The sequence below is a fragment of the Heterodontus francisci genome, chromosome 2 (assembly GCF_036365525.1).
Source record: "Heterodontus francisci isolate sHetFra1 chromosome 2, sHetFra1.hap1, whole genome shotgun sequence".
NCBI lineage: Eukaryota > Metazoa > Chordata > Chondrichthyes > Heterodontiformes > Heterodontidae > Heterodontus > Heterodontus francisci.
The window spans coordinates 208,302,443-208,316,322 of record NC_090372.1 but is presented as its reverse complement, the minus strand read 5'-3'; the positions used below and the strand labels follow the sequence as shown (position 1 = coordinate 208,316,322).

The 13,880-nt window shown below is 46.1% G+C and overlaps 1 protein-coding gene across 12 annotated transcripts in view; it reads left to right on the top strand.

Moving 5' to 3' along the window:
- Window positions 1–13,880, top strand: part of gjc2 (gap junction protein gamma 2) — a 202,843-nt gene that overhangs the window by 128,887 nt on the left and 60,076 nt on the right. The window contains exon 1 of one of the 12 annotated variants that reach the window (XM_068015327.1): window positions 2,926–3,059. The exons of the other annotated variants lie outside the window; for them this stretch is intronic. The gene's annotated coding sequence lies outside the window, so the exon portion shown is untranslated. Of the gene's footprint in view, window positions 1–2,925; window positions 3,060–13,880 lie in introns of those variants that run through there. 12 annotated transcript variants of the gene reach the window in all.

Below are 13,880 nucleotides of genomic sequence, written 5' to 3'. Positions count from 1 at the left end.
CTGCGTTTGGTTTCCCCAATGTAGAGAAGACCACATTGTGAGCAGCGAATACAGTATGCTACATTGAAAGAAGTACAAGTAAATCGCTGCTTCACCTGAAAGGAGCGTTTGAGGCCTGGGATAGTGAGGAGAGAGGAGGTAAATGGGCAGGTATTACACCTCCTGCGATTGCAGGGGAACGTGTCGTGGGAATGGGACGAGGTGGTGGGTAATGGAGGAGTGGACCAGGGTGTTGCAGAGGGAACGATCCCTTCGGAATGCTGACGGGAAGGGAGGGGAAGATGCGTTTGGTAGTGGCATCACGCTGGAGGTGGCGGAAATGGCGGAGGATGATCCTTTGGATATGGAAGCTGTTGGAGTGGAAAGTGAGGACAAGGGGAACCCTGTCGCGGTTCTGGGAGGGAGGGGAAGGGGTGAGGGTAGAGGTGCGGGAAATGGGCAGGACACGGTTGAGGGCCCTGTCAACCACAGTGGGGGGGAATTCTCGGTTGAGGAAAAAGGAAGACACATCAGAAGCACTGCCATGGAAAGTATGACAGATATTCGTCATGAACTGAATATCATAACATTTAAAAAATTTTGGTACTTTTCTCTCCTGACTGGATATTTGCGTGATTCTACCAACATGCATACATTGAATCTGGAATCAATGGACTAGATTTTCCCAAGTTTGGCGGCACTCCACAGACTGGACCATTTCCGAGTCCCGGTCCTGCTGGAGGTCAGAGTGCGCTGCACGTCAGCATTTTGTGGGAGGTGACCAATTAGTGGATCGCCTGCACAGTATCCATCCAATTACAGACAGCGGATACAATCAGGAGGCAGAAGCTGGAAGTGGCGGGCCCCATTTAAAGGGCGCCGGTCAGCCTTCAAAGTGGATGTAGCCAGAGAGTGTCAGGTCTGAGGGAACAGGTTTTCAGATTGTGTTGTTTTTTAATTCGTTCATGGGATCTGAGCATCGCTGGCAAGGCCAGCATTTGTTGCACATCCCTAATTGCCCTTGAGAAGGTGGTGGTGAGCTGCCATCTTGAACTGCTGTAGTCCATGTGGTGTAGGTGCACCCACAGTGCAGTTAATGAGGGAGTTTTGGGTTTTGACTCAGCGACAGTGAAGGAGTGGCAATATAGTTCCATGTCAGGATGATGTATGACTCGGAAGAGAAGTTGCAGCTGGTGGTGTTCCCATGCGTTTGCTGCCCTTGTTCTTCTAGGTGGTAGAGATCATGGGTTTGAAGGAAGGTGCTATCGAAGGAGGCATGGTGAGTTGGTGCAGTGCATCTTGTAGATGGTACACGCTGCTGTCACTGTGCCAGTGGTGGAGGGAGTGAATGCTTAAGGTGGTGAGTGGGTTGCCAATCAAGCGGGCTGCTTTGTCCTTCATGGTGCTGAGCTTCAGATCAATAGATGGCAGTCTGTCGTGGTGGAGCAGCCTCAAGATTCACCGACACCTCCCTGGAAGCGATGCTAGGGGGAGTCTAAGCCAGGTGGAACATTTTGATTCTGGAGAGCGGCATGAAGAAGCCTGCCAGGCAAACAAGGGAGGCATGGCTGGAGATCACCAGAGAGGCCAACAGCTGCACTGTGGTTAGCAGGAAGCACATCAACAACCTTCGGCAGTCTGGCAAGGTGATTAAGATGCAAAACCAAGCTGTCAGCCTGGAGTGTCTTAATGGGACGGCACACCTTTTAAACAGGAGGTCCTCAAGGCAGCCAGTGTATAGTTGCACTGAGGAGATGCCAACCCTCTCCTGAGGATAGGGATCAAAGCTATGCATGCTTGAGAGGATGGTAATGTAAGCCGTGGGCCAGTGCAATGTTAGAATCATCACCTGATTGTAGATCCTGATGGGCAAATGGGAAGGTTAATTGTAACTAAACTGATCATCCTCACATTGCAAGAGAAAAGATTACACAATGCCCATAAGAGGAGTCATTCAGGGGGTGAAGTGAACAACCTGGGAATATCGATGTGCATTGAGGGGGAGAGCCTTAACACTGGCAGGGTGACTGCAGTGCAGGTAGTAGGCAATGGTGAGATTGGTATGCGGCAGAGAGAGTGGAAATTCATTGATCTATGAATGCGCCTTGGAGCAGCTTCCAACTTTGTGAAGTCATTTTCAGTAGATGCCACTTGATGTGCTGACAGATGTCTGGTGAAGCATCTGCTGAGATGAAGGAGTGCAAATAATTATTTTCTCTCTTACACAGGGCAGATGCTGGAGGATCAGCAGCAGCCGAGTATGGAGGCCGCGGCTACATCAGAGGAAGACTTGCACTTTGAGGAACCACCATTACAGGAGTCAAGTGCACCCTTCACCAGCGCAGATACGTGCACCTCGATGGGGCCTTATGTGATTTTAGAATGGGTGGCACAAGGGAAGCATCATGATACAGGGGCAGGTGATGGAGACAGAGGCCATTGTGGGCAATACCCATTGGAGGACAGCTCCAGCCCTGCTTACCCAGCCGAAGATGCTGAGCCTTGGGGGCCCTATGCAAAGCGGATGCTTGAGGAGCAGCAATGCGACTTGTGTGGACATCTGTCAGAGTTTCCTGAGGCAGATTGGTCCCTTGTGAAAAAAATAGAGGAGTCCATTCATGACATGAGCATCGCAATATCTTAGGCATAGGAGCGCATGAGCTCCTCCATTGAAAGAGTGGCCACCCTCATGGAGGGTCATACGCGGCAGCGCACCAAATGAAAGCGGGAACAGCACACTGGCATGAACAGTTTGTAAGATGCATTCTGTAGCATTGACTGGTCTATTGCAGTGTTGGCACATGGATGGATGCATGCATGCTCAATTAGATGTTCTCATGCACCTGGTAAGTGCGAGTGTACAACTGGGCCATGAGGCAGGAAGGAATGATGTAGATGGTGCCACAACCCAAGGCATCTCCTTTTCTGAAGCTGACCCCCTCTGCCCCACTGACTGGGACACACACTCACCTCAGCTCCAAGAAAGGGCACCATGGGCATCTCATCCGTTGGGACACCCTCTCGAGCAACCTGCCTCCACACCTGCTCCAGCCACAGTGGGAAGCACCACATAGAAGCAGGTAATATCACATTGGGTTTCATCTGGGGAAGGATTATAAAGCTTTTGTTCAGTGCATGCACTGTAATGTGAGTAAAATGGCTGTGGTCGAAAACTGACATTTCTCATATTTGTTCTGGGAAACTGTGACCTTATCACTGTGTACTGCTCATATGTGAGGTCTCAGAGTGCTATGTGGCATGTGCGCTCGCAGAAGACTCGAGGCATCATGAGTGCTAAACCCCATGAGAAGTGGATCTGTTTTTGTACTCTGGATAGGGATCGCTATATATGAACTGGCATCCGGATTAGATTCTTCCGTTGGAATATCTGGCATGCTCAGGAGAAGCGTTCTTGGATTGGGTGCCCTGTGCTTCCCTACCATACTGGTCAGTGTGTCACTGCATTAGGCCAATCTTTGGTTGGTCCTGACTCGCCTCCGCTGGTCCACATTGAAATCCTCATCCTCCAACAAGGTGGTGCGGTCTTCCCCAAGGACCTCCCCCAGGTCCACTCCTCTCTGGCCATGTTGTGCACAGCACAGCAAACCACAACAGTGCGAGAAACCCTTGAAAGGGTGTACTGGAGGGTGCCCTTCTGATTGTTAAAGGCACTGGAACCGCATCTTCAGGAGGCCGATGGCCTGCTGATTGGTGGCCCTTGTGCTGAGAAGGCAGCAGTTGTATTGCTCCAGTGCCTCAATTGTGGGATTCCACACAGGGGTCAGCAGCCATCTCATTACTGGGTAACCATTGTCTGCCAGGATCCATCAATAGAGATTGTGTGGTGGATTGAACAGCTGTGGCACCTGCATTTGCCTCAGAATGAAAGATGAGTGACAGCTGCCAGGAAACCTTCTGCACATCGAAAGGAACCGCTTACGATGGCCGCATACCAGCTGCACATTTTAATGAGTGGGACCCCTTCCTGTTGATGAATGCTCTGGCCTGACCTGATGCCTTTAAGATTGTGAAAGGGTTTGATAGGGTAGACATAGAGAAGATATTTCCATATGCAGGGAAGACAAGAACTAGGGGCCATAAATAGTCACGAATAAATCCAATAGGGAATTCAGGAGAAACTTCTTTACTCGGAATGCTTAGAATGTCAAACTCAGTATCTCCAATGTACTTAGAAATATGCATTTAAAGGGAAGCTAGCTAAGTACATAAAGGAAAAAGAACTAGTAGCATATGTTGATGGCACTCGATGAAGTAGGATGGCAGGAGGCTTGTGTGGACTTGCTGGGCTGAGTGGTCTGTTTCTGTGCTATAAATACGGTGTAGAATGATGCACTATGTAGTATAGGATTGAGCCTGGAAACACTCTAATCTATAGGAGTCAATATTGGATTAAACTACTGAGTTAGCAGAAGGGCGCATACATATCATGGAGCAACTTTTGATGCATTTCTAACAGTATATATATATTTTTAAAATAGGTTGGAGAAAACCAGCACAATTTACCTATATCTGTTTTTTACAGAATTGTGCAATTTTTAAAAATTCATTCTTATGATGTATTCATCACTGGCAAGGTCATCATTTATTGTCCATTCCTAAGTGCCCTGAGAAGGTCAGTTAAGAGTCAGTTTGGGTCAGGACAGTAGGTTTCTTTTCATAAAGGATATTAGTGTACCAGTTAGGTTTTTACATTAGTCCATCAGTTTCACGGTCATTTTTACTGATGTCAGTTTTTTTATTTACAGATGTTTTAAGATGAATTCAAATTATTAAACTGACTTGGTAGGAGTTAAATTTATATTCTCTGCATTATTGGTCCAGACCTGTAGACTACTAGTCTAGAAACATAACCACTATACTACTGTATGCCTTGCATTTAATAGAAGTAGATTGCAACTTATACAAAGGTAATAATAGCTCTGTCACAGTAGCTAACAACAATATTTAATGATTCTTATAATTTTGTGAATCATCTTTTAGTCCCTCAGTAAATTAATGTAAATCTTGACGATATGAATCGCCTATTCGAATGAGCTATTTGACTAGGACATCAACAAAATAGTGAAATAGTTCCCACCCCTCAGGCCACCAATGGCTCAGAGCTAGTAGCTAAGCTATACAAACCAGCAACGATCCCAGGCTTAATCCCCAGTCGTTGCTGAGTTAGCTGATCACAGCCAGAACAACAGTAAGAAAACAAAACAAAGAAAATTACAGCACAGGAACAGGCCCTTCGGCCCTCCAAGCCTGCGCCGATCCAGATCCTCTATCTAAACCTGACGCCTATTTTCTAGGGGTCTGTATCTCTTTACTTCCTGCCCATTCATGTATCTGTCTAGATACATCTTAAAAGATGCTATCGTGCCCGCGTCTACCACCTCCGCTGGCAAAGCGTTCCATGCACCCACCACCCTCTGCGTAAAGAAATTTCCACGCATATCCCCTCTAAACTTTTCCCCTTTCACTTTGAACTCGTGACCCCTAGTAATTGAATCCCCCACTCTGGGGAAAAAGCTTCTTGCCATCCAACCTGTCTATCCCTCTCATGATTTTGTACACCTCAATCAGGTCCCCCCTCAACCTCCGTCTTTCTAATGAAAATAATCCTAATCTACTCAACCTCTCTTCATAGCTAGCACCCTCCATACCAGGCAACATCCTGGTGAACCTCCTCTGCACCCTCTCCAAAGCATCCACATCCTTTTGGTAATGTGGCGACCAGAACTGCACGCAGTATTCCAAATGTGGCCGAACCAAAGTCCTATACAACTGTAACATGACCTGCCAACTCTTGTACTCAATACCCCGTCCGATGAAGGAAAGCATGCCGTATGCCTTCTTCACCACTCTATTGACCTGCGTTGCCACCTTCAGGGAACAATGGACCTGAACACCCAAATCTCTCTGTACATCAATTTTCCCCAGGACTTTTCCATTTACTGTATAGTTCACTCTTGAATTGGATCTTCCAAAATGCATCACCTCGCATTTGCCCTGATTGAACTCCATCTGCCATTTCTCTGCCCAACTCTCCAGTCTATCTATATTCTGCTGTATTCTCTGACAGTCCCCTTCACTATCTGCTACTCCACCAATCTTAGTGTCGTCTGCAAACTTGCTAATCAGACCACCTATACTTTCCTCCAAATCATTTATGTATATCACAAACAACAGTGGTCCCAGCACGGATCCCTGTGGAACACAACTGGTCACACATCTCCATTTTGAGAAACTCCCTTCCACTGTTACTCTCTGTCTCCTGTTGCCCAGCCAGTTCTTTATCCATCTAGCTAGTACACCTTGGACCCCATGCGCCTTCACTTTCTCCATCAGCCGACCATGGGGAACCTTATCAAACGCCTTGCTGAAGTCCATGTATACGACATCTACAGCCCTTCCCTCAATCAACTTTGTCACTTCCTCAAAGAATTCTATTAAGTTGGTAAGACATGACCTTCCCTGCACAAAACCATGTTGCCTATCACTGATAAGCCCATTTTCTTCCAAATGGGAATAGATCCTATCCCTCAGTATCTTCTCCAGCAGCTTCCCTACCACTGCCATCAGGCTCACCGGTCTATAATTACCTGGATTATCCCTGCTACCCTTCTTAAACAAGGGGACAACATTAGCAATTCTCCAGTCCTCCGGGACCTCACCCGTGTTTAAGGATGTTGCAAAGATATCTGTTAAGGCCCCAACTATTTCCTCTCTCGCTTCCCTCAGTAACCTGGGATAGATCCCATCCGGACCTGGGGACTTGTCCACCTTAATGCCTTTTAGAATACCCAACACTTCCTCCCTCCTTATGCCGACTTGACCGAGAGTAATCAAACATCTGTCCCTATCCTCAACATCCGTCATGTCCCTCTCCTCGGTGAATACCGATGCAAAGTATTCGGCCTCATCAGCCTCAACACTTACCCGCCTGCTCCCCATATCCCTTGATTCCCTGAGACAGCAAAAATCTGTCGATCTCAACCTTAAATATATTCAATGATGGAACATCCACAACCCTCTGGGATAGACAATTCCAAAGATTGCGTGAAGGAATTTCTCCTCATCTCAGTCCGAAATGATCGACCACTTATCCTGCGATTGTGCTCCCATGTTTTAGATTCCCCAGCCAGGGAAAACAACCTCTCAGTGTCTACCCTATCAAGCCCCTTCAGAATCTTGTATGTTTTAATGAGATCATCTCTCATTCTTCTAAACTCCCGTGAGAGTATAGACCCAATTTACTCACCCTGTCATCATAGGACAACCCTCTCATCCCAGGAACTAATCTAGTGAACCTTCACAGTACCACCTCCAATGTAAGTATATCCTTCCTTAAATATGGAGACCAAAACTGCGCACAGTACTCCAGGTGTGTTCTCACCAAAGCCCTATACAATTTTAGCAAGACCTCCTCATTCGCGTACTCCATTGTCCTTGCAATAGCGGCCAACATGCCATTTGGCTTCCTAATTGATGTACCTGCATGCAAACTTTGTGTTCCTTGTGCAGTATACCCAAGTCCCTCTGAACATGAACATTTACAAGTTTTGCACCTTTTTAAAAAAAAAACATTCTGCTTTTCTATTCTTACTACCAAAGTGAATAATGTCGCACATCTCCACATTATACTTAATTTGCCACCTTGTTGCCCACTCACTTATCATTTTGCATCCTCCTCACAGCTTATATTTACACCTAGGTTTGTATCATCAGCAAACTTAGACACATTGTTCTCAGCCTCATCGTCTAAGTCATTAATATAGATTGTAAATAGCTGTACCCCTAGCACCGATCCTTGCCGCACTGCACGAGTCACAGCCTGCCAGCTTGAAAATGTCCTGTATATCCCTATTTTCTGTTTCCTGTCCGTTAACCAATCCTCTATCCATGCTAATATATTACCCTCAACTCCATGAATCCTTACATTTTATTAACCTTCTGTGTGGCACCTTATCGAATGCCTTTTGGAAATCCAAGTATACTACATCTATTGGTTTTCCTTTATCTACTCTTCTAGTTTACATCCTCAAAAAACTAATAAATTTGTCAAACGTGATTTCCCTTTCATAAAACCATGTAGACTTTGTCTGATCATACTATGACATTTGAAGTGCTTTGTTAAGACTTTTTTAATAATAGATTCCAGCATTTTCCTGACAATTGATGTGAGGCTAACTGGCCTGAAATTCCCTGTTTTCTCTCTCCCTCCTTTCTTGAATAGCAATGTTAGGTTTGCTAACTGCCAATCTGTTGAGACTGTTCTAGAATATAGGGAACTTTGGAAAATCATAACCAGGGCTGCCACTATCTCTTCAGCTGCCTCTTTTAGAACCCGAGGGTGTAGACCATCAGGTCCTGGGGATTTGTTGGAGAAACTTAAGGGACGAAAATCAAATACTTTTTCTCTGCTGATATTAATTACCTTAATTCCTCACTCTTAGTAACCCCTTGCTTAGCCTCTATTTTAGATTAGATTAGATTAGAGATACAGCACTGAAACAGGCCCTTCGGCCCACCGAGTCTGTGCCGAACATCAACCACCCATTTATACTAATCCTACACTAATCCCATATTCCTACCAAACATCCCCACCTGTCCCTATATTTCCCTACCACCTACCTATACTAGTGACAATTTATAATGGTCAATTTACCTATCATCCTGCAAGTCTTTTGGCTTGTGGGAGGAAACCGGAGCACCCGGAGAAAACCCACGCAGACACAGGGAGAACTTGCAAACTCCACACAGGCAGTACCCGGAATCGAACCCGGGTCCCTGGAGCTGTGAGGCTGCAGTGCTAACCACTGCGCCACTGTGCCGCCCTGATATTTCTGGTATCTAATTTGTGATTTTCTACTGTGAAGACAGACGCAAAATATTTAGAGTCATGGAGTTATACAGCACAGAAACAGGCCCTTCGGCCCACCGTGTCCACGCCGGCCATCAAGCCTATCTATTCTAATCCCATTTTCCAGCACTTGGCCCATAGCCTTGTATGCTATGGCATTTCAAGTGCTCATCTAAATATTTCTCAAATGTTGTGAGGGTTCCTGCCTCTACCACCCCTTCAGGCAGCGTGTCTGTGTGAAAAACCTCCTACCCCTTACCTTAAATCTATGCCCCCTGGTTATTGACACCTCCGCTAAGGGAATAAGTTTCTTCTATCTACCCTATCTATGTCCCTGATAATTTTGTATACCTCAACCAGGTCCCCCCTCAGCCTTCTCTGCTCCAAGGAAAGCAACCCTAGCCTTTTCAGTCTCTCTTCATAGCTGAAATGCTCCAGCCCAGGCAAGATTCCTAGTGAATCTCCTCTACACCCTCTCCAGTGCAATCACATCCTTCCTATAGTGTGGCGACCAGAACTGTACACAGTACTCCAGCTGTGGCCTAGCTAGCGTTTTGTACAGCTCCATTATAACCTCCCTGCTCTTATATTCTATGCCTCAACTAATAAAGGCAAGTATCTCATATGCCTTCCTAACCACCTAATCTACCTGTGCTGCTGCCTTCAGTGATCAATGGACAAGTACACCAAGGTCCCTCTGACCCTCTACTTCCCAGGGTCCTACCATCCATTGTATATTCCCTTGCCTTGTTAGTCCTCCCAAAATGCATCACCTCACACTTCTCAGGATTAAATTCCATTTGCCACTGCTCTGCCCATTTTATTTTTTTTAAATTTTAGTTAGAGATACAGCACTGAAACAGGCCCTTCGGCCCACCAAGTCTGTGCCGACCAACAACCACCCATTTATACTAACCCGACAGTAATCCCATATTCCCTACCTACACTAGGGGCAATTTATAATGGCCAATTTACCTATCAACCTGCAAGTCTTTGGCTGTGGGAGGAAACTGGAGCACCCGACGAAAACCCACGTGGTCACAGGGAGAACTTGCAAACTCCGCACAGGCAGTACCCAGAATCGAACCCGGGTCCCTGGAGCTGTGAGGCTGCAGTGCTAACCACTGCGCCACTGTGCCGCCCCATCTTACCAGCCCATCTATATCGTCCTGTAATCTAAGGCTTTCCTTCTCGCTATTTACGACACAGCCAATTTTCGTGTCATCTGCGAACTTACTGATCATACCTTCTATATTCATGTCTAAATCATTAATGTACATTACAAACAGCAAGGATCCCAGCACCGATCCCTGTGGTACACCACTGGTCATAGGCTTCCACTCGCCAAAGCAACCCTCGACCATCACTCTCTGCCTCCTGCCACTAAGCCAATTTTGGATCAAATTTGCCAAATTACTCTGGATCCCAAGGGCTCCTAACTTCTTAACCAATCACCCATGTGGGACCTTATCAAAAGCCTTACTGAAGTCCATGTAGACTGCATCAACTGCTTTACCTTAACTACACATCTAGTCACCGCCTCAAAATTCAATCAAGTTAGTTAGACACGATCTCCCCCTGACAAAGCCATGCTGACTATCCCTGATTAATCCCTGCCTCTCCAAGTGGAGATTAATCCTATCCTTCAGAATTTTTTCCAATAGTTTCCCAACTGCTGATGTTAGACTCACTGGCCTGTAATTTCCTGGTTTATCCCTGCTACCCTTCTTGAATAATGATGATACATTCGCTGTCCTCCAATCCTCTGCTACCTCTCCTGTGGCCAGAGAGGGTTTGAAAATTTGTGTCAGAGTCCCTGCCAACTCCTCCCTTGCCTCACATAACAGCCTGGGATACATCTCATCTGGGCCTGGTGACTTATCCACTTTTAAGCCCGCTAAAACAGCTAATACTTCCTCCCTTTCAATGCTAATATGTTCAAGTATATCACAATCCTCCTCCCTGATCGCGACACCTACATCGTCCTTCTCCATAGTGAACACAGATGAAAAGTAATCATTTAAAACCTCAACTATGTCCTCCGGCTCCACACAAAGATTACCACTTTGGTCACCTAACGGGCCCTACTCTTTCCCTGGTTATCTTCTTGCCCTTAATATACTTATAAAATGCCATAGGATTTTCCTTTATCTTGCCCACCAGTGTTTTTTCATGTCCCCTCTTCGCTCTCCTAATTACTTTTTTAAGTACCCCACTACACTTTCTATACTGCTGTAGTGCCTCTGCTGTTTTCAACGCTCTGAATCTGCCATAAGCCTCCTTTTTTTTCCTGATCTAATCCTCGATATCCCTTGACATCCAGGGTTTCCTGGACTTGTTGGTCCTACCCTTCACCTTAACGGGTACATGTTGGCTCTGAACTCTCACTATTTCCTCTTTGAATGACTCCCACTGGTCTGATGTAGACTTTTCTACAAGTAGCTGCTCCCAGTCCACTTTGGCTAGATCCTGTTTTATCATATTGAAATCAGTCTTCCCCCAATTCAGTACCTTTATTTCAGGTCCATCTTTGTCCTTTTCCATAACTACCTTAAATCTTACCTCTCTGAGATTTGCCTACGTATCTGCTCCTCTATCTCTCCCTAACTGTTTGAAGGCCTGTAGTACACTCCTAGCCAAGTGATTGCCCCCTTTTTGTTTTTAAGTTCTACCCATATGGCCTCATTTGAGGAACCTTCTAAGATATCATCCCTCCTTACTGCAGTCATTGACTAATTGATTAATAGTGCAATGCCACCTCCTCTTTTACACCCCCTCCCCCCACCCCCGTCACACCTGAAGAGTCTGTACCCTGGAATATTAACCTGCCAGTCCTGCCCTTCCCTCAACCATGTCTCTGTGATAGCAATAATATCATATTCCCATGTGTTAATTTGTTCAATGTCTCTGCCATTTCCTCATTCCCCATAATTTCTCCTGTCTCTGCCTCTAGGGGGCCAACAATTACTTTGGCTACTCCTTTTTATATACTTGTAAAAACTCTTACAATCTTTTTATATTCATGGCTAGTTTACTCTCATGTTCTATTTTTCCCTATCTACTATTTGGTGGCCCTTTGTTGATTTTTTTTTTTCATTCCTGGGATGTGGGTGTCGCTGGCTAGGCCAGCATTTATTGCCCATCCCTAATTGCCCTTGAGAAGGTGGTAGTGAGCTGCCACCTTGAACCGCTGCTGTTCATGTGAGGTAGGTACGCCCACAGTGCTGTTAGGAAGGAAGTTCAAGAATTCTGATCCAATGACAGTGAAGGAACGGCAATACAGTTCCAATTCAGGATGGTGTGTGACTTGCAACTTCCCATGCATTTGCTGCCCTTGTCCTTCTAGTTGGTAGAGGTCGGGTGTTTGGAAGGTGCTGTCTAAGGAGCTTTGGTACATTGCTGCAGTGCATCTTGGAGATGGTACACACTGCTGCCACTGTGCGTTGGTGGTGGAGGGAGTGAATGTTTGTGGACCAGGTGCCAATCAAGCGAGCTGCTTTGTCCTGGATGGTCATAGAGTCATAGAGAGATACAGCACCGAAGCAGGCCCAACGAGTCCGTGCTGACCATCAACCACCCATTTATACTAATCCTAAATAAAAACAAGAAATTCTGGAATCATTCAGCAGGTCTGGCAGCATCTGTGGAAAGAGAAGCAGAGTTAACGTTTTGGGTCAGTGACCCTTCTTCGGAGTTCCTGCTGAGTGGTTCCAGCATTTCTTGTTCTTATTTCAGATTTCCAGCATCCGCAGTATTTTGCTTTTAATATACTAATCCTACATTAATCCCATTTTTCCCTCTCACATCCCCACCTTCCCTCAATTCTCCTACCACCTACCTACACTAGGGGCAATTTTTACAATGGCCAATTTACCTATCAACCTGCCAGTCTTTGGCATGTGGGAGGAAACTGGAGCACCCGGAGGAAACCCCTCGCGGTCACAGGGAGAACTTGTAAACTCCGCACAGGCGGTACCCAGAACCAAACCCGGGCCGCTGGAGCTGTGAGGCTGCGGTGCTAGCTTCTTCCATGTTGTTGGAGCTGCACCCATCCAGCCAAGTGGAGAGTATTCCATCACACTCCTGACTTGTGCCTTGTAGATGGTGGACAGGCACTGGGGAGTCAAGAGGTGAGTTACTGACCGCAGGATTCCTAGCCTGTGGCCTGCTCTTGTAGCTACAGTGTTTATATGGCTACTCTAGTTCAGTTTCTGGTCAATGGTAACCACTAGGATGTTGATAGTGGGGGATTCAGCGATGGTAATGCCATTGAATGTCAAGGGGAGATGGTTAGAACTCCTGTGGTTAGATCCTCTCTTGTTGGAGATGGTCATTGCCTGGCACTTGTGTAGAGTGAATATTACTTGCCACTTGTCAGCCCAAACCTGGATATTGTCCAGGTCTTGCTGCATTTCTACCCATACTGCTTCAGTATCTGAGGAGTCGTGAATGGTGCTGAACTTTGTGCAATCATTAGCGAACATCCCCACTTCTGACCTTATGACTGAAGGCAGGTCATTGATGAAGGAGCTGAAAATGGTTGTGCCTAGGACACTACCCTGAGGAACTCCTGCAGTGATGTCCTGGAGCTGAGATGATTGCCCTCCAACAACCACAAGCATCTTCCTTTATGCTAGGCATGACGTCAACCTCATTGCACAATACTAGATCGAAAATTGCTTTATCCCTAGTTGGTTCCATAGCATATTGTTCCAGGTAACTGTCACAAAAGGATTAAGATTAAACTTCCCCACAATTATTACATTGCCTTTGTTAGAAGCTCCAAGTATTTCTTGCTTAATGCTCTGTTCAATGGTGTAACTACTGTTAGGGGTCCTGTAAGCGCCTCCCACCTGTGTTTTCTGACCTTTGTCTCCACCCATCCTGATTCTACTTTCTGATCTTCTGAGCCACGATCCTTTCTCACTACCATCACTATGCCACCCTTTACTATCAGGGCTACACCTCCTCCTTTTTCATTCTGTCTGTCTTTTCGAAATGTTCTGTACCCTGGAATATTTATTTCTGAGCC